Here is a 20,541-nt window from a genome sequence, read left to right as displayed (position 1 = left end):
GTAATCTGATTGGTTGCTATGCACTTTATCGCTGTTTTTACATCTACTAGTCTTTAAGAATCTCCCTTAAGGCCCTTTTACATGGACCAATGATCCGGCAAACTAGCATTCATATGAACGCTCGTTCCCGATTATTGCCCTGTGTATTGCATGGGGCAACAATCAGCCGATGAGCGGGGAAATGCTCATACATTGGCTGATCGTATCTTTTATGCAGCTAAAAAAATGATCGCTTGTTGGCAGCACATCTCCCTGCTTAAACAGGGAGATTTTCTGCTGACATGATGCAAATCCATGGGGAAAAGCGATCATATTAACGATCGTTCATTCCCATACTAAAGGATCATTGCTCCGTTTAGATGGAGCAGCGAGCTGCGATCGACAAACTGTGTTGTCGATTGGTGTTCGTTTTAAAAATGGTAAACACGGATGATATTTACCCATGCAAAACCACCTTTACTGTCTACTAAGTACGTTTTTGATTAGTCAGGTGTCATAGGAAGTGAATACTGTGAACATGTATAATCTATATATCAAGTTTCTTTGTGACTGGATGGCCACCAAACTCAGCCATGGAGAATATAAACAATTCCTAGTTAGCCCTTATTGATCCACTTTAAGGTAAAACCCCTGGTGTTTTCAAATTTACCTTAGAAGGGAACAATTTTATTTAAATATATATTTTCTTCCATTTTACAACCGTGAAATTCTCTAATCTGGGGTATATATACAATGCCCAAATAGGGAAGACTAAGGGTCCTCTTACACGGCCTGACGTGGACCGTGTAAACGAGTGCTGATCATTGAGACAGCTCGTTGATCGGCGCTCGTTTGCTCCTTTCACAAGGAGCTAGTATGGGGAGAAGCGCTCGTTACTATGATCTCTTGTGCCCATACAATCCTATCATGTAGGCAGAACGTCTCCCCATTTATACAGGGAGATGTGCTGCCGACAACGATAATATTTTGGGCATTTAAAAGGATACAATCAGCCGATGAACGAGCGTTTGCTCGTTCATCGACTGATCGTTGTCCTGTTTACACAGGGTAATGATCGGGAACGAGCGTTCTGTGAACACTCGTTTGCCCGATAATTGGCCGGTGTAAAAGGGCCCTTAGTTGGAACATTTGCTCCGTCTAAATGTCCTTACAAAGTGGCAATTGAAGCTCTGAAAAATAGGGTGCATAATATACAGAGCCCTCCCAGCCGATCGACACTTCCTGAATTGAGTAAGTACGAGGAGGGGGTGGGGGCCTCCGCTTAATTCCTCTTGGTGCTTCTCAGTGAGCAATAGTGCAAACGGAAAAGGGTTAATGAAGTATAATATACTACAGGGGTTGTTCAGGATTAAAAAAACATCTATCCTCGAGCTGTATCTGGTAGTGTACACTCATATCCATTCGAGTGAATGGTGCTGAACTGCAATACCAGACAGAGCCCATGGACAAGAGTGGTGCTGTTTCCTAAAATAAGCAAACCCTTTAAGTCCTCCACTGACACATCTGTGGGCTATTTACTGTTAGTGGGTGGGGATGTTATGCCCTTTAATTCACAAAAAGCACATGTAGCTGGATACACAATCTAACTATTTGAAAATAGGATTCCTGAGTTTCAGTTAGTTATTTTTTCATAGATCAGCTTGTTAAATTATATGAACCCCATGTGAGATATTTTGCTCAGTTCCATATATACCACAGCTATATATTTTCCCTTCTTATGTCCTTGAGGAGGACTTGCACTTTATAGCAACTTTTTCTTTTGCTATATTCTTTATTTTCCTAACTCTTGAACTGAGTGTGGATATGTTGTTTGTAATCGGATAGTTATATCCAAAAAAGAGGAAATAGTAAGATTCAGGGTCGTAGTCAGAAATTGGCTGGCATATACTTTAGGAGATGAGGTTGTAGATGGGCTTGTGATATAATAAAATGAAGAGAGGCAGTGTAGTTAGTCTGTGATTAGGTAATGATGTCACAAAGTGACTGTGTACACTTCGCTAGACAGTTAGGCTTCGTTCACATCTGTTCTAGGGCTCCGTTCCGTCTGAGCTTTCCGTCAGAACGGAGGCCTGACAGACACAAACGGAAACCACAGGTTGATTTCAATGGTGACGGATCCGGTGCAAATTGATTCTTGTTTGAGTTTGTGTCAGTTGTGCAAGAGTTACCTCGTTTTGACGGACTCAATAGTGTACGCTATTCCGTTTGTGTCTGTCAGGGCTCCATTTCGACGGAAAGCTTAGTCGGAATGGAGCCCTAGCGCAGATGTGAACGAAGCCTTAGTTACTCAGTTATTGGATAGTGATCATGCATCGTGATTAGTTGGAGAGGTCATATTAGTCTGTGCTTGGATGCGGACAGAACAAAGTCTGGTGGGTTTACATTATTTGTCCTGTAGGTTAATATGTAATGGGGGTACCAGCCTCCTGCACCCTCATGATATGATAGGGGTCGCAGCCCCCTCGCCTCCCGCGGAGGTTATAAGGGTTCCGGTCCCCACCATCTCCACGAGCCTTAGGTGTTCATTTGTGCTCTCAGCCCCTTCTGGGCCTCGTGTTTTCCCCCGTTTGTGTGACGTCAGGCCGCTTGCAGCAAAGGTTAGACATATGTCTTAGAAACAATGTGTAGAAACCGTAAAGTTAACAATGACCACTGGGGGGCAGTGGAACACAGCAGGAGTGAGAAAACAGACAGGCCATTAGGACAGAAAAAGGGGAGGAACCAAAGAACGGATGGAGAGAGAGGGAAGGGGGAATTGGCGGCACCCCAGGAAGAGGAAGGAGTAAGGGAAGGGGAGGAAAAAAGGGGTGGGAGGAGACTTCGGCGGGAGATGAGATGCAGAGCTGAGTGGGGACAACAAAGGGACTTGCGGTGTGACAGAGAGGGAGCACAGTGACCAGGCTGCCGCCATTTTTAGGAGAAGGATCCTTGGCTCAACGTTCCTGGAGGAGGACTAGCTGGACATTCACTACAGCTCAGCGGTGTCAGGAGACACAAGGGAAAATACGTCATCTTCATCAACAGAGGAGCAGAAATCAGAGGTAAGGGTGGTATGCCACGTGGTAGTGAGTAGCTCTCGCTCTGACCCGCGGAGGCGCACGCGGTAATATATCCGCCGGACTCACGCCGTAACCAAAGGGCGAGGGGCATAGCTTCCACCTTTGGGGATTCCGCAGTATGAGTGGTAGCACCACAGTGATCCGCGGAGACGGCCCATTTCCTTCTTGAGACCCGCCTGGCCGGGTCAGTGAGCGCCAGGCGCAGCCACCCAAGAGCGGGTGGGACTCCCACGAGGGAGAGTGCCTCAGCTACTGAGAGACTTGATTTGAATACTGTATTGTTGTTATTTGGCCTGTTTGAAATTGTGATTTTCAGTAAACCGTTGATTTGAAAAGAACTGAGTAGTGTTGTGGTGTCCACGTTTAGTCTTACCTAACACGTGGCGTCACGAACAGGATGAGCCAACCAGGAACTTCAGCGGAGCCTGCCATCAGTGCCCCAGCCCCACCCCCAATTCTGTTCCCTATGGGGCAGCCATGTTAAATGTGCCCAAATATGACGGAAATAGTGTGACGCTGATGGATTGGGCCGAGAGGCTAAGAGCAGCGGCCCGACTCTACCAAGTACCTCCTCCACACCAAGCAGATCTCGCGTTGAGCCTGCTAGAAGGAGATGCTCATGCAGCAGTAGTAGTCCTCCCAGTCAGTCAAAGAGCGACCCTGGAAGACATCATCGCCAGGCTCGAAACCCTATACGGAGACACTACCTCAGTTACCGATTTACGGAAAAAGTTCTATACCCGTAGTCAACGGGAAGATGAATCCGTCCAACAGTACTCAGTCGCACTCCAACGATTGTGGAACCGACTTAGCAAGAAAGATCAAGAGGGGTGCGCGGCTGTCCCCGACCCGGACAGGGTGCTGCGGGACCAATACGTGTCTGGGTTGAAGAATAGAGCGCTAAGAAGGAGCCTCAGAGACTATATATGGACGGAGCCGCATACCGCCTTAGTGGACCTAGTTCGAGAGGCCATAGAGTGGCAGCGCGAGGGAGAGGATGGTGCTCACGTTAGTGTACACAACTCTACCGAAAGGGGACTGCCTCCGAAAATGGACCCCACACCAGAGAGTGCTTTCCTCCGAGACTTTGCCAGGGATGTGAGGGAGTCCATGAGGGAGATGAGAGAAGAGATCAACCAGCTGAAGGCGGCAAGTTCTACCCGGGAGCACCGTCCTCGGCAGAGAAGATTTGATTCGGCCGAAATTCGCCGGTGTTGGGAATGTGGCCGACCAGGACACCTGACAAGAGATTGTCAGGCCCCTAGGATGGAACGGCCACCTTTAAACTAGAATCACCCGCATCTGAGGGCCAAGCGGCGGGGACCTCCAATTCCATCGGCCCGAATGATCAATATCACCGTATCATCTTACAGGCCCGGATAAAGGGTATAGACGTTAGTTGCTTGTTAGACACGGGCTCTGAAGTTACGACGATAGCAAAGGAAGTGTATGAGAGACACTTTGCGGGGTCTGATGAGTTGGTGAACCCTTGGCTCACCTTGACAGCTGCCAACAACCTCCCCATCCCAGTGGTTGGAATGACCTGGTTAGATATTGAGCTGTTCGGAAAATCAATCCCTAGACAGGCCGTGTTGGTCGTGCCTAACTATGCCCGGCCGGGTGTTCTCGTAATCATCGGCATGAACATACTACGAGAGTTAGACGGACTCCTGTTGCAGGAGATGGGAACCGTCTACTGGGAAAGAGTCGGCGGGAACACCCGAGTGCAACAGTCTCTTCAACAGTTACAGAGAATCTGCCGACAAAAAGAAAGAGTAGCCCAAGAGGAAGGACAAGTGGGTACCATTAGGTCACCCCGAGGAAAACCCCTTCAACTGCCCCCTAGACAAGAGTTAACGCTACCGTTGGAGGTGAAGACACATCTACGGTTGAGGAATGCTACTGTGATAGTAGAACCACTTAGCGACGCCTCTCCAGCCGCCAACTGGATGGTGGGAAGGACCGTGTGCCGAATAGCGCGGGGCTGCGCCACCGTTCGGCTGATGAATCTGGATGATGTGGTGACCGTCATCCCTCCCGCCACAGCTCTACCGGCAGTACATGTTATACGACCTCAAGATGTAACTGAGTCGGAACCCCACGGGCCGTTCAACGAGCCAGAGCCCGAGGAGACAGAGGAGGCCGTAGGGACACCCGACCCGGAGTCTGAACAAGCACTACGGGCGCTCCTACAACGCTACTTGACTGCTTTTGCTTCTCACGAGGAAGACTATGGCTGTACCGACGCTATAGAATACGCCATTCACACTAGGGGTGCCGTCCCAGTGCGGGAAAGATACAGAAGCATACCACCTGCATTGTACCAGGAGGTCAAAGACCTAATCCAGAAGATGTTGGAGGGCCAAGTGATCCGGGAAAGTACAAGCCCGTGGGCTGCGCCAATTGTGCTAGTGCGGAAGAAGGATGGCACCCTACAATTCTGTATCGATTATCGCCGGCTGAACGCATGCACACATAGGGACGCTTATCCCCTCCCGAGGGTGGAAGAGTCACTCACAGCACTCCGTCAGGATCAGTATTTCACTACCCTTGATCTAGCCAGTGGGTACTGGCAAGTTCCCGTTCGAGAGGAAGACAAAGAGAAGACGGCATTCATCACACTAATGGGGCTATTTGAGTGTAACCGGATGCCATTCGGGTTGAATAACGCCCCAAGTACATTTCAACGGTTGATGGAACACTGCCTAGGAGACATGAACTTCGAGTCCTTCATGATTTACCTAGATGACATCGTAGTGTACTCCAGCACCTTTCCAGAGGTGAGGGTCAGCATAGGGTCAGTTTTTAGTAGGGTCAGGAGAAGGGCTAGTAATAGGGTAAGGAGATAAGGCAAGCGATAGGGATGGGTGAGGCGGTGGACGTGGAGTTTGGCCTCTGGGGGGGTGCTGGGGGCCTTTCCCTTCTCTCTATCTGGTGATGGGCTGGGTAAGCACAAGAAGTGTTTTGTTTTCTTTTTGGTAAAGGCAGAAAAAGGGTTTACAAGCGACCGAACTTGGTGCTTTCGGGAATGTTTTGGTTTTGTATTTGTATGGTATTGTAAGATAAGTTGTGATAGTTATGTATGTATTGTATATAATTTTGTATATTGTTAAAATAGGGTCAGTTTTTAGGGGGTAATAGTTAGGTTGGGAGGAGGGCTGGGGTTGTGGGGGGGGGGGGGGGTGTGCCTAGCCCAGCCCTGGACTATGCGGACATGGGAGGACATGGGGCGGGGGGCTGGGCTGAGGTGTTGGGTGTTGTAGTAGGGGCCAGCATCTGGACTACGCGGACATGAGAGGACATGAGGCGAGATGCCGGCTTGGGGTGGTGAAGGTTAGGATATGTAAGGATAGGGAAAGATAGGATATGTGTGTGGGTGACATTTATTATGGTGAAGGAAAAAAAATAAATAATAAATTTGGAAAAAAAAATAAAATAAATTAATTTAAAAAAATAAAAATAAAAAAAGGCTGTTTTGTTGTTTGGGGTGTTAGTTGTTTATTTGTTTTATTGTTTCTGTGCACTTTGGTTGGCATGGGTGGGAGTAGGTTATTTTTTGCTATTGTTTTGTTCTGTAGTTTTTTTGGTTTTGTCTTTTTTGAGAATCTAGTTGTTGTTGTTTTGGATAAGGTGTGAATGTGGCTGTATGAGTGGAGTATATGGGGCCAGGTCAGGTGTTATATATACAGCAATGTATTTTTAGTTAAGATTTTGTTTTTAGTTATGAATTTTGTGGATATGTTTTATATTTTTCTATAAAATAAAAGAGTTCCAGCACCTTTCCAGAGCACCTGGGTCACCTGGAGGCCGTACTGAGCCGGTTGACGAGGTTCGGGCTGAAACTAAAACCGACTAAATGTCGGATTGCGAGACAGAAGATCAACTACTTGGGACATGTAGTCAGCCCAGAGGGAGTGGCACCTGATCCTAGCAAGATTCAAGCCGTCATGTACTGGCCACCACCCAGCACGTCTACCCAAGTGAGAGCCTTACTGGGGCTGGTAGGATACTACCGGCGATACATCCAAGATTTTGCCAAGATTGCCGGTCCACTCCACGAACTGTTACGGGGACAGCCGGCAGAACGGCGGGGGAAACAGAGTACATCGGTGGCCAACCGATGGGGCCCGACTCGGGAATAGGCCTTCCAACAGTTAAAGGAGCGATTAACGACAGCGCCCATCTTGGCATCCGCCGACTATTCACAGCCGTTCCAATTCTATACTGATGCTAGCCTGCATGGTTTGGGAGTGGTGCTGTCACAGAAGAGAGATGGAGTGGAAAGGGTGATCGCATACGGTAGCCAGAGTCTGAGGCCCACCGAGTGGAACCCCCTGAATTACAGTTCCTTTCGCCTTGAACTCCTAGCTGTAGTCTGGGCCGTTACGGAAAGATTTGCGGAGTACTTGACGGGAAGCCGGATAGAGATCTATACTGACAATAACCCGCTTGCTTATCTACACACCGCCAAACTGGGTGCACTAGAGCAGCGCTGGGTGGCACGCCTCGCCCGGTTCGATTATATAATTCGCTATAAGCCTGGGCGCAACAACGGCAATGCGGATGCCTTGTCCCGGAACCCGACAACGAACCCTGTCGGGGATCAGGATGAAGAAGTGGAAGAGGTGGAGATCCCGCCATTGCGGGTGGCAAGCAGGGTCACGCAACTGGAGGCCAGGAATGGAGGGCCCGAAGTGGGTGAACTGTACAGTCGTCTAGAGTGGCAGGAGAAACAGAGGTCTGATAAGGACCTACAACATTTACATGGGTGGCTTCTGGCCAGACGGCGGCCGACAGGGTCCAAACGTGCTCAGCTGACACGAAGGGGATGCCAAATTGCAAGACAACAGGAGCGGCTGCTCCTTCGATGTGGAGTCATTTACCGCCGGCTCTGGATGGCGAAAGAGCAACTAGTCGTGTGGCAATTGGTGTTGCCGATCAAAGAAGTAGAGTCAGTCTGCCGGACCCTACATGAGGTCGGAGGACACTTCTGCGCTGTAAAAACGGAGGCCCTGGTCCGAGGTTATTTCTACAGCCCACAACTGAGTGAGACGGTGGAGCGGATATGCCGGACATGCGCCAACTGTCCTATCCACAAAGGACCAGTGCAGACTACCGTGCTGCAGGCCATACACACGGGGGAACCCTTTGAACTGTTAACAATGGATTTCCTTACCGTCCATGAAGTGACCTCCGGACACAAATACGCATTGGTGTGTGTAGATCATTTCTCCAAATATGCAATCGTCATCCCCACCAGGGACCAGACAGCACCCACCACAGCCAAACTAATATGGACTCACGTTATACGGCCCTATGGGTGTCCACAGAGACTGTTAACTGGCCAGGGTCCAAACTTCGAATCGCAGCTGATTCAAGAGCTGTGTGTGCTACACGGCATACGGAAGTCGAAAACGACTCCCTATCACCCTCAGGGCAACGGAGCGTGTGAACGCTTTAACCGGACTCTGTTGGGGATGCTGAGAACTTTGGGCGACGATCACCAAGAGCGATGGCCTAATTATGTGGAGGACGTAGTATGGGCATATAATAATACCGTACACAGTACTACTGGATACACTCCTTATCAGCTCATGTTTGACCAAATGGGACGCCTACCAATAGCCTTACTCATGGAGCAACCTGAAGAAAATAGTGTGCAAACCCCGTCTCAGTGGATAGTGGAGCACCAGCGCAGGATTCAGCGAGCTCGAGATCGAGTACAAGCAGCAAGGAGACATGAACATCCCTCGATAACGGCCGGACCCAGCCGGCCCATAGAACCATTCCACCCTGGGGACAGGGTATTGGTCCGCAACAAACAAGCGCAACGAGCCAGTAAGTTGGAACCACGTTGGGAGTGCCCTATGTCGTTATCCGAAGAGCGAGTCCACAACTCTCAGTGTACGAAGTACAGCGAGAAGACGGAAACAGCAGGGTACGGAAACTACACCGAAACTTGCTGAGACCCTGTTAGTTTCCAGCTGAGCAGATGAGGGAGCTGACACCGGCTACGGCACCTGACACTACCCCCGCTGAACCTAGTGGTCGCGGTCGCAGATGTCCCATCCTCAACAACAGGTGAAGGGGACCAAGAAGAAGGGACGGTACGTTACCACCGTCGGGAGACAGAGGGACCTTACCGTCCCGTTACAGGGATTTTGACTGTAGTGCCGGGGACTGCACTATTTCCTCAAGGGAGATGTGTAATGGGGGTACCAGCCTCCTGCACCCTCATGATATGATAGGCGTCGCAGCCCCCTCGCCTCCCGCGGAGGTTATAAGGGTTCCGGTCCCCACCATCTCCACGAGCCTTAGGTGTTCATTTGTGCTCTCAGCCCCTTCTGGGCCTCGTGTTTTCCCCCGTTTGTGTGACGTCAGGCCGCTTGCAGCAAAGGTTAGACATAAGTCTTAGAAACAATGTGTAGAAACCGTAAAGTTAACAATGACCACTAGGGGGCAGTGGAACACAGGAGGAGTGAGAAAACAGACAGGCCATTAGGACAGAAAAAGGGGAGGAACCAAAGAACGGACGGAGAGAGAGGGAAGGGGGAATTGGCGGCACCCCAGGAAGAGGAAGGAGTAAGGGAAGGGGAGGAAAAAAGGGGTGGGAGGAGACTTCGGCGGGAGATGAGATGCAGAGCTGAGTGGGGACAACAAAGGGACTTGCGGTGTGACAGAGAGGGAGCACAGTGACCAGGCTGCCGCCATTTTTAGGAGAAGGATCCTTGGCTCAACGTTCCTGGAGGAGGACTAGCTGGACATTCACTACAGCTCAGCGGTGTCAGGAGACACAAGGGAAAATACGTCATCTTCATCAACAGAGGAGCAGAAATCAGAGGTAAGGGTGGTATGCCGCGTGGTAGTGAGTAGCTCTCGCTCTGACCCGCGGAGGCGCACGCGGTAATATATCCCCCGGACTCACGCCGTAACCAAAGGGCGAGGGGCATAGCTTCCACCTTTGGGGATTCCGCAGTGTGAGTGGTAGCACCACAGTGATCCGCGGAGATGGCCCATTTCCTTCTTGAGACCCGCCGGGCCGGGTCAGTGAGCGCCAGGCGCAGCCACCCAAGGGCGGGTGGGACTCCCACGAGGGCGAGTGCCTCAGCTACTGAGAGACTTAATTTGAATACTGTATTGTTGTTATTTGGCCTGTTTGAAATTGTGATTTTCAGTAAACCGTTGATTTGAAAAGAACTGACTAGTGTTGTGGTGTCCACGTTTAGTCTTACCTAACAGATATGTGATTGTACTGATGGTTTTCATCTATCTAAATTATGGTATATGTATGAAAGCTGTTATTGTGAATTATGGTATATCTATGTTTCACCACTCCGCTTTCAGTTTTTCAGTTCACTCTATGATAATTTTGTGTTGTTTATAATAATATTGTACATCTAGGAGTTTAGTCTATAAATATGCCATAGAGAGAGTACAGAACACTTAGGCTCTGTTCACATCTGCGTTGAGGTCCTGTTCTGACGTTCCCTCAGAGGTTTCCGTCAGAACGGGACCCTGAACAGACACAAACTGACACCGACGGAAACCAGAGGTCTCCGTTTCCATCCCCATTGATTTCAATGGTGACGGAGTCGGTGCCCGTGGTTTCCGTTTGCCTCTTTTGTGCACCGGACCCGTCGTTTTGCCAGAAAACAATAGCGTAGTCGAATTTTTGCAGTTTGTGACTGTGTCAGTTTGTGTCTGCTCAGGGTCCCGTTCTGACGGAAACCTCAGACAGAACATCAGAACGGGACCCCAACACAGATGGGAATAGAGCCCTACACATCTAAAAGGTAAGTGTTTAGTTGTAAGTTGTTGCCCTAGATTGCTTATTGTCTTACTGCTCACTAACAAAAATTGGTGTATATATTCTATGGGGACTTATCGGATAACTAGAATAACCGTAGTCAGGTATCACGAACAAATAGCTGTTTATAATGTGTCCCTTCCCCACATACCTAAGGGAGCTTGTAGTATCACAATATATTACATAACCACAGTGCATTTTGTCATGAGGCAAATATTGTTGGAAAGAATCCTTTGGTTTTCTACACAACACATATACAATCAAAAATGACCCAAACATATTAGAGCTGTGTGAAGAATACTTGTGGATGTCTGGCACCTTTTCTTCTTGTTCACCAATTTTCCACTTGGTTTCCCCTTGTGGTCCTTAATCTTTAGTACATGTACATTAGTCATGTTATCTGAATACTAACTAGAGTAAAATACAGTACATCCCATATTCCATTTAGAAGCGTCAATTCTCTCTTAAAACAGGCTACTGTAGTTTGATATGTGCGGTGGCATCATTACCTTTCACTGCTGGGGCAACATTTATGCCCCTGTCAGGCTGAATGAAATTGAAAAGGGTAAAATCTGTGGCACATCCTCCAGATGTTTGTGCATATTATGACCCACTGTAGATTTTTTGCAATTATCAACCAAAGGACACAATGTGCTATATTGCCTAATAAGCTGCTCATACACATGAAAAGGACAATTTTCTGCTGACTGTTGCCACCTTTTAATGACACGCAGGACTGTAACAGGCGTTGACTAAAGTCTGTAGAAGAGTCAATCTGACGTATGGGATTTATTTGGTCATCGGCAGTCGGCATAATTTGGAAAGTCGTTCATGACAAACAACAGACTGGCTCAAGTGAATATGTGCTAACGGTTGTGACTTCATCATTCCTTGCTCCCACCCAGGTCACAAAACAAAGCAGAGATCAACCTGTGAATTGTTGCAGATTTTTTGATGTAATGTATAAATATGTCATTCAAAATGACAAACTTTCAGACCAATCAGTAACAGGACAGGCTGTTTTTGCTAAAACATCTTCTCAAAATAGTTTTTTTGGTAAAATTTTCATTTCAGTTTCTGAATGCTCTTTTATATATCTTAAATACTGTATACTTGATAATATGAACTTCCGTTTCTTTGTCTTATTGTATTTTTGGTGTTGTGGTCCTCTCACCATATCTTTTATTTATTTGAATTCAAGGAAAATAAAGTTCTCAATTTTATTGCATACTCTCAAAATTCAGCAGAGGGCAGTCTAGTCTTATACTGTCTCACACACAGCAGACACCCACTAGGGAAATGCATACTATACTTCTTTCACACAACATACTTTCCTTAGAATGCTCATTTATATTTTATAACTAATATTTTATTGAAAAGTCAAATGCTAACGGATAAATGGAGGCAATATACAGTAGCTCACTAAAGTGTGGACTAGGGGAAAATAATTGATGGCACTTTTATATATTTATTAAAATATTACAATTTCTTGTATTAATGTAGAATAGAGAGGAAATGTCAGATTATATTTTAAAATGACGAGTCACTGGCAGCATTGGAAACTGGAATTGTATTTTTCAATGTACATTCATTGATAAAAACAAAATACTTTGCAAAAATCTAAATATGAATTAGTTATTGTTGTTGAAGAACATCTATGTATAGATTTTTTTCACAGACCTGGGACTACTATACCATTAATAAATTGCCCCAGCATGGAGATTTAAAATACAAAATTAAAAAGAGGAAATAGAAATGACTTATCTTTAGTAGTGAAGATGTCCAAAAACCTACTGAAGCCAAAGGATTAGTTTGCAAAAGAAAAATATTCAAAGTTCTAAATTAATGATAACTGACTTTCAATAGTATGAGCATATAAAATGCACAAAACAAGTTACATTTGGAAAATGCGCTTAGATAAACATAAAAGGGCTATTGAAAAACAGATGAAGTGGTAAAACACCCAATGACACAAAAAAAACACCTAACCAAAATACAACAACAACAAATGTAACCCATAGCAACACAAATAGTAGCATCCCTTATATAGGTCGGTAAAAAAAGTTCATGAAGTGAACACCTCATTATACTTATTAAATCGGATCTGTCAACATACTAAACTGCCCTGTCTAAATGGTCACTACATTTTAAAACTTTACATAAATCAATAGTACATGCAAATATATGAAACTTTGTCATCTATCCTATAAGAGAAAAATTCCTATTTCTCCATTTATCACCCCCCCTCCTAAACGTTCACTCACTCTGAATTTACTTCAATGGTGACTGAAACATTGCTAATGGTTTCCATTTGTCACCGTTCTGGCAGGTTTCCATTTTTTCGATGGAATCAATAGCGCAGTCGACTGCGCTATTGATTCCGTCGAAAAAACGGAAACCTGCCGGAACGGTGACAAACGGAAACCATTAGCAGTGTTTCCGTCACCATTGATATCAAAGGTGATGCAAACGGAAGCTGGTTTCCGTTTGACTTTCCGTTGTGGGGTTCCACGACGGAAACCTCAGACGAAACCCCTGAAGGGAAAGCGAACGCTGATGTGAACAGGCCCTAAGAAAAGTAGTTCTGGATTGTATATTTTCAATACAATATTGGAATTATGTGTTGTATACTTAAAAAAATAAAATAATAATAATAATAATAATAATAATAATAATAATAATAAAAAAGGATAAATATGTCTTTTGTAATTCTTTGTATAATTTACTTTTATAACATGCCAGAAAAGTCACATCATGGGAAACACAAGAATGAGTCGATTCTAATCCCCGTTTTTAGTGGAGTTGTCATTCTTCAAGACTGTACCAAGACTAGCTTGGGGAGACAATTGACCCTCATACAAACGTTTCTGGACGTGATCTATGCAATGGTTTTTATAACATCTGTGGTAAAACCTGTTCCTCTTGATCTTTTACAGCAATGGACTTTATGGTTTACAGCAATGGACTCATCATTTTGGTTGGTTCCTTGAAATAGTGGGTGGATGTAAAAATGAAAATTTCAAAATTTTAGTAAAATTTTAAATAAAAACCTACTCAATTTAAAAAAGAAACTTAAATGTATACACTGAAGATCACAGGAATCACTATAGGTATGATTTATTTTTATTTTTTAATACATTTGTTTATTGATTTTAAAGTACCGAGAAAACAAACATACATCAACATGCGATAAAGAAGCGTAAAGGTGAGGTGTTCGAGCAGGAACCCAAAATTACAAGGCGCCAAAGTATCGCTTTATGTGTAAAAGTACTGTACGTACATCAGTAAGAGAACAGAACATATATAAACAAAGTCCAACATTGCTCATGTAGAAACTCACATTAGTTGACATAGGAAGTACCATATTATAAAATAATAATAGTTATGCATTTTGAAGACCATAAGCAAATAATAAGTACTATTGAGGACCCTAGACCAGAGGAGGACTGTCCAACCAAGTCTAAAAAGATTGAAGCAATAGGAAATTGTGTAATAGAATTATCAGGTATGAGGGACCCGTTTCGAATTATACACATATCCCATATCTCCCATCTATGATCAAACTGGGATGTGGAATGAGTTGTTACAGCTAATAGTTTTTCCATACTATGTGCAAATTGTACAGACTGACAGAGTTCTTTAATAGTTAGAGAAGAACTGGACTTCCATATTTTTGCGATCATGGGCCTAGCATCGAGGATGTTATGATCTATTACAGTTCGCATGTCCGTGGGTAAGTCAGATATTCCAATAAAACACAATGCCAATGTAGGTTGAATATGAATGGAAAGCCCAGTGAGAGACTTAATAAGGTCAGCGGTGACTTGCCAAAACACGTGCACTAAGGCGCACTAAGGCACAATCCCACCAAACATGCATTTCTGCACCGATTGAAACCACAATCTCTCCAACAATAGTGTGGGTAAAAAGGGTTCAGTCTAGATATATGCACGGGGCTGAGATACCAGCGCAACATAATCTTAAAGAATGTTTCCCAATAGCTTGCACTTTTGGATATCCCCTTGAGTGCCTTAATAGCACTATACCATTCTTCCATATTTATGGTTACATTTAGATCTTGTTCCCATTTGAATATATAGGAGGGCTTGAGTACAAATTGTGGTTGCATTAATAGTTTGTAAAACAAGGAGATCCCTCTATAAATTAGAACTAAATGAGGAAAAAAACTGATATATAATCGATGGGAATGTTGGTGAATGAATCGTGGTATTATATAATGCATTACGTATTTGGAGAAACTTGTAAAAGTCTCTTGCAGGAAGGGAATAAGTGTGGTAAATATATTCATACTGTAAGTCTTCAAGGAAGAACCTGAGTAAAATTTTCTCCAAACCAGCTGCACACCAATTTCGAAGGTCCAGTTCAGGTATAAGTGCATTCAAAAATTGTAGGGGTAAATCATGTTTGTGAAGTACAGTGTAAAGGGGGGGGGGGGGGGGTAGTGCAGACATACAAAACATTACAATCAATGGAAAACCTAAATTTGCCCTTTCAATTAACACCCAACGTTTTTGTGAGATACATCCCACCAAAATTTGGTTTGATCTAAAATAGCCACCAAATAGTATTTTTTCAAATCTGGTCCAGGGTCTGGTCATGGTATTAAATCTAATTCTGGGTTTACGACCTGCCCATATAAAATCTGACAGAATGCGTTGTAATTTTGCATAAATTTTGCAAAATTTTGCATAAAGAATGGAAGGTAGTAACATCATCTTAACAATTGCTACTCTAGTAGCTCAAGTAAATAACGGCTTGTTACATTTCTGCACTAGTTGAGTCATTTTAGACAACAAGGGGATATAGTTGCATACAAAAAGATCCTTACTAGAGCATAGAGAGATACCCAAGTGAGGTGTTTATCTTGCCAATGGTAAGGAAAACGAGTTTCCAAAGTGGATTTCATAAGGGATCAATACCCACATTCAGAATTTGGGACTTAGAGGGGTTAAATTTATAGTAGGATGGGTTCCCGAAATTCGTAATGATTTGTTGGATTAGGATTCGTAACAGAAAGTATCACATGATCCGCATATAATGTGACATGTGAGGAATTGCATATTGATATGCCGTGTATATTACAATTAGCCCTAATGTGTTCTGCGAATGGTTCCATCACCAGGGCAAAGATGATAGGGGACAAGGGACATCCTTGCCTAGTGCTGTTAGTTATATCAAATTTGTCAGACAGAAAACCCAAGGAAAGCACTTTTGCAGAGGGATTAGAGTACAGTGCAAGAATAGCAGACTTTATCATACCCTGAAATCCGCATTTGTCCAGCATTGCCGATAGATATCCCCAGTAGACCCTATCAAAGGCCTTCACCGCATACAAAGCAATACGCAAAGAAGGCATTCAAGAGGACTCCACCAATTGCATGAAAATACTAGAAAAGTGTTTAAAGTACAAATTTGAAAATCCATCCAGACCTGGGGACCTAAAGGGTTTTAACGTAAGAATTGCCTTCTCGACTTCATGAGTGGCAATGGGAGATGAGATAGTGTCCATTTGGGCAGAGGACATGGAAGGAAAGTTAACAGCTCTTAGAAAATTATCAATGTCATCCGTTTTTGGATGATGTACTAGGGGATCATTCTGTAAATTATAGAGAGAGCAATAATAACTTCTGAATTGGTCAGCTATAAGTCGCAGATCATAGACTTTATGACCTTATCTATCAAGTAGGAACGCAATGCGCGAATTAGGGGAAGTTTGTTTTACCCGCTTAGCTAACAGAGCCCCGGCCTTATTGTTATGAACATAGAATTGCCCCCTTATTCTTTTAAAATAATAGTCATGTTTTGCAGCAAGTACTGTCTGTATTTGAAGTTGTAATGACGGGGGGTAGGGAAACGGACAAGTGAGCCCTAGTCTACCCGCCACTCTGTCCCTGCCTACTTGCAACGACCCGCCCTAGGCGACGGGGTACAACTGGGCGGCGGTCCCTGCGCTCAGTAAGTGCACGACAAACACGACAAACATACAAGGGAATACAAGCAAGGGAAAGGGGCAGTTGCCCACGGCAACACCGTGAGCAACCAGAGTGGTGAACGAGCCGAGTCAAGCCAGGAGTGTGCGAGGTACCAAACGAAGAGCAGAAGAGTAGTCAGTAAGCCAGGGTCTGTATGGAGCAGGATCAAAATAGAAGGAGCTGTAGCTGGGCCAGGAAACCACACGAAAAGAATCACAAGCACCGAGGGACAGGAAGGGCAGGCTTAAATAGACCGAGGGCGGGAGCTAGCTGAGTCTGGCCAGGTTGCGATAGGCTCTCCCACTCCTAAGCCTGCCAGCCTGAGTGGTGGAAGCTGGAGTCAGTCTCAGGGATGTAGATTCAGGTGCTGACTGATTAATTATGGGAGTTAACCCCGAAGCTGTGCCTGGCAGATCGTTTACAGTAACCTCCTGACCAATACCCCAGCGTGAACATCCCGGGCGGGTACCCAAGTCCTCTCCTCGGGCCCATATCCTCTCCAATGGACCAGGTACTGGAGGGAGCCTTGGACCATCTTGCTGTCCACAATCTTGGCCACCTCGAATTCCACCCCCTCAGGGGTGAGGACGGGAACAGGAGGTCTCCTCGAGGGAGCCAAGGACGGGGAGCAGCGTTTAAGGAGGGAGGCATGAAACACGTCGTGTATACGAAAAAACGGGGGTAACTCCAGCCGGAAGGAGACAGGATTGAGGACCTCAATGACCTTATACGGCCCAATAAACCGGGGAGCAAACTTCTTGGACGGAACCTTGAGACGCAAGTTCCTAGACGACAAACACACCAGATCCCCGACCATAAACAGGGGGTTAGCAGAACGTTTTCTATCAGCCTGAGTTTTTTGTACGCTCTGGGACGCCTCTAGGTTCTTCTGAACCTGGGCCTAGACTGTGCACAGTTCCCGATGAACGACCTCTACCTCGGGATTGTTGGAACTACCAGGTGAAACGGAGGAGAACCGTGGATTAAACCCAAAATTACAGAAAAAGGGGGAGACCCCTGACGAGTTACTGACCCGGTTATTAAGGGAAAATTCGGCGAGGGGAATGAATAAGACCCAATCATATTGACAGTCAGAGACAAAACACCTTAAATATTGTTCTAGAGATTGATTAGTCCTCTCAGTTTGGCCATTGGTTTCAGGATGGAAGGCAGAGGAGAAGGACAGATCAATCTCCAACTTCATACAGAAGGCTCTCCAAAACAATGAAACAAATTGTACCCCTCTGTCCGAAACAATATTGACAGGGACCCCATGGAGACGCAGGATGTGTTTGACAAACAAGGTAGCCAACGTCTTGTCGTTGGGTAGTTTCTTGAGGGGCACAAAGTGGCACATCTTACTGAAGCGGTCTACTACCACCCACACCACCGACTTGCCTTGGGATGGAGGCAAATCGGTGATAAAATCCATGGAGATATGTGTCCAAGGTCTCTGGGGAATGGGCAGCGAACGCAGTAAGCCTGCTGGTTGGGACCTGGGAGTCTTGGACCTAGCACAAACCTCACAAGCGGCGACGTAGGCCTTAACGTCTTTAGGCAACCCAGGCCACCAATAGTTTCTAGTAATGAGGTGTTTGGTACCCAGGATGCCTGGATGACCAGATAGTGCGGAGTCATGATTTTCCCTAAGTACCCTTAGCCGGAATTGCAGGGGAACAAACAGCTTGTTCTCAGGAAGGTTCCCGGGAGCTGAACCTTGATCAGCAGCAATTTCAGAGACTAAATCAGAATCGATCGAGGAAATGATTATACCTGGAGGCAAAATACAAGCAGGATCTTCCTCCGAAGGAGGGCTGGCCATGAAGCTACGCGACAGTGCATCAGCCTTAATATTTTTAGACCCAGCCCTATAGGTAACCAAAAAATTGAATCTGGTAAAAAATAACGCCCATCGAGCTTGTCTCGGGTTTAGCCTCCGGGCAGATTCTAGGAAAACCAGATTCTTGTGGTCGGTAAGGACCGTTACCTGGTACCTAGCCCCCTCCAGGAAGTGGCGCCACTCTTCAAATGCCCATTTAATGGCTAAGAGTTCGCGGTTGCCAATATCATAGTTACTCTCAGTTGGCGAAAACTTCCTGGAGAAGTAGGCACAGGGGCGGAGATGGGTGAGGGACCTGGTACCCTTGGACAAGACAGCCCCCACTCCCACCTCAGATGCGTCAACTTCCACGATAAATGGCTCCATTTGGTTGGGCTGAACCAGCACCGGGGCCGAGATAAAGCACCTCTTAAGGACCTCAAAAGCCTGGACAGCCTCAGGAGGCCAGTGGAGGAGATCAGCTCCTTTGCGAGTGAGGTCCGTAAGAGGCTTAGCGATGACCGAGAAGTTAGCAATAAATCTCCTGTAATAATTAGCGAACCCCAAAAAACACTGTAACGCTGGTTGGACCCATTCCGCCACAGCCTGAACCTTGGCGGGGTCCATGCGGAATTCATGAGGAGTGAGGATTTGACCCAAAAATGGTATTTCCTGTACCCAAAACACACATTTTTCGGTTTTGGCAAACAGTTTGTTTTCCCGAAGGACCTGGAGCACCTTCCTGACATGCTCAATGTGGGAGGACCAGTCCTTGGAAAACACCAGTATGTCATCAAGGTACACTACAAGAAATATCCCCAGGTAATTTCTCAAAATCTCATTTATGAAATTCTGGAAGACCGCAGGGGCATTACACAACCCAAAGGGCATGACGAGGTATTCGAAATGGCCTTCGGGCGTGTTAAACGCAGTCTTCCACTCATCCCCCTCTTTGATGCGGATAAGGTTATACGCCCCCCGTAGATCCAACTTAGAGAACCATTGGGCCCCCTGAACCTGATTGAAGAGATCAGGAATCAAAGGAAGGGGATACTGGTTCCTTACCGTGACCTTATTCAGGCTACGATAGTCAATGCATGGCCTAAGACCACCATCCTTCTTCCCTACGAAGAAGAAGCCAGCACCTACCGGAGAAGTAGAGGGACGAATGTAACCCTTGGCCAGGCATTCCTGGATATACTCTCTCATGGCTTCACGTTCGGGACAAGAAAGATTAAATATCCTACCCTTAGGAAGCTTAGCTCCTGGTACCAATTCGATAGCGCAATCGTATTCTCTATGAGGAGGTAACACTTCGGAGGCCTCCTTAGAGAAAACATCAGCGAAGTCCTGAACAAACTCGGGTAGCGTGTTCGCCTCCTCAGGGGGAGAAATAGAATTAACAGAAAAACATGACGTAAAACATTCATTACCCCATTTGGTTAGCTCCCAAGTATTCCAGTCAAACGTGGGATTATGCAACTGCAACCAGGGAAGGCCTAGAACCAAATCGTACGATAATCCCTGCATCAACAGTACAGAGCACTGCTCCAAATGCATGGAGCCAACAAGGAGTTCAAAAACAGGGGTATGCTGTGTAAAATAACCATTAGCAAGAGGAGTGGAGTCGATACCCACTATCGGGACAGGTTTAGGCAAATCAATCAGAGGCATAGCAAGAGACATAGCAAATTCCACAGACATGATATTAGTAGAGGACCCTGAATCCACGAAGGCACTGCCGGTAGCAGACCTACCACCAAAAGAGACCTGAAAGGGAAGCAAGATCTTAGTACGTTTCCTATTTACGGGAAATACCTGTGCGCCCAAGTGACCTCCCCGATGATCACTTAGGCGCGGAAC

Source organism: Rhinoderma darwinii, chromosome 1 (assembly GCF_050947455.1).
Source record: "Rhinoderma darwinii isolate aRhiDar2 chromosome 1, aRhiDar2.hap1, whole genome shotgun sequence".
Taxonomy (NCBI): domain Eukaryota; kingdom Metazoa; phylum Chordata; class Amphibia; order Anura; family Rhinodermatidae; genus Rhinoderma; species Rhinoderma darwinii.
The sequence above is the reverse complement of the archived record's forward strand: the minus strand, read 5'-3'. Positions refer to the sequence as shown.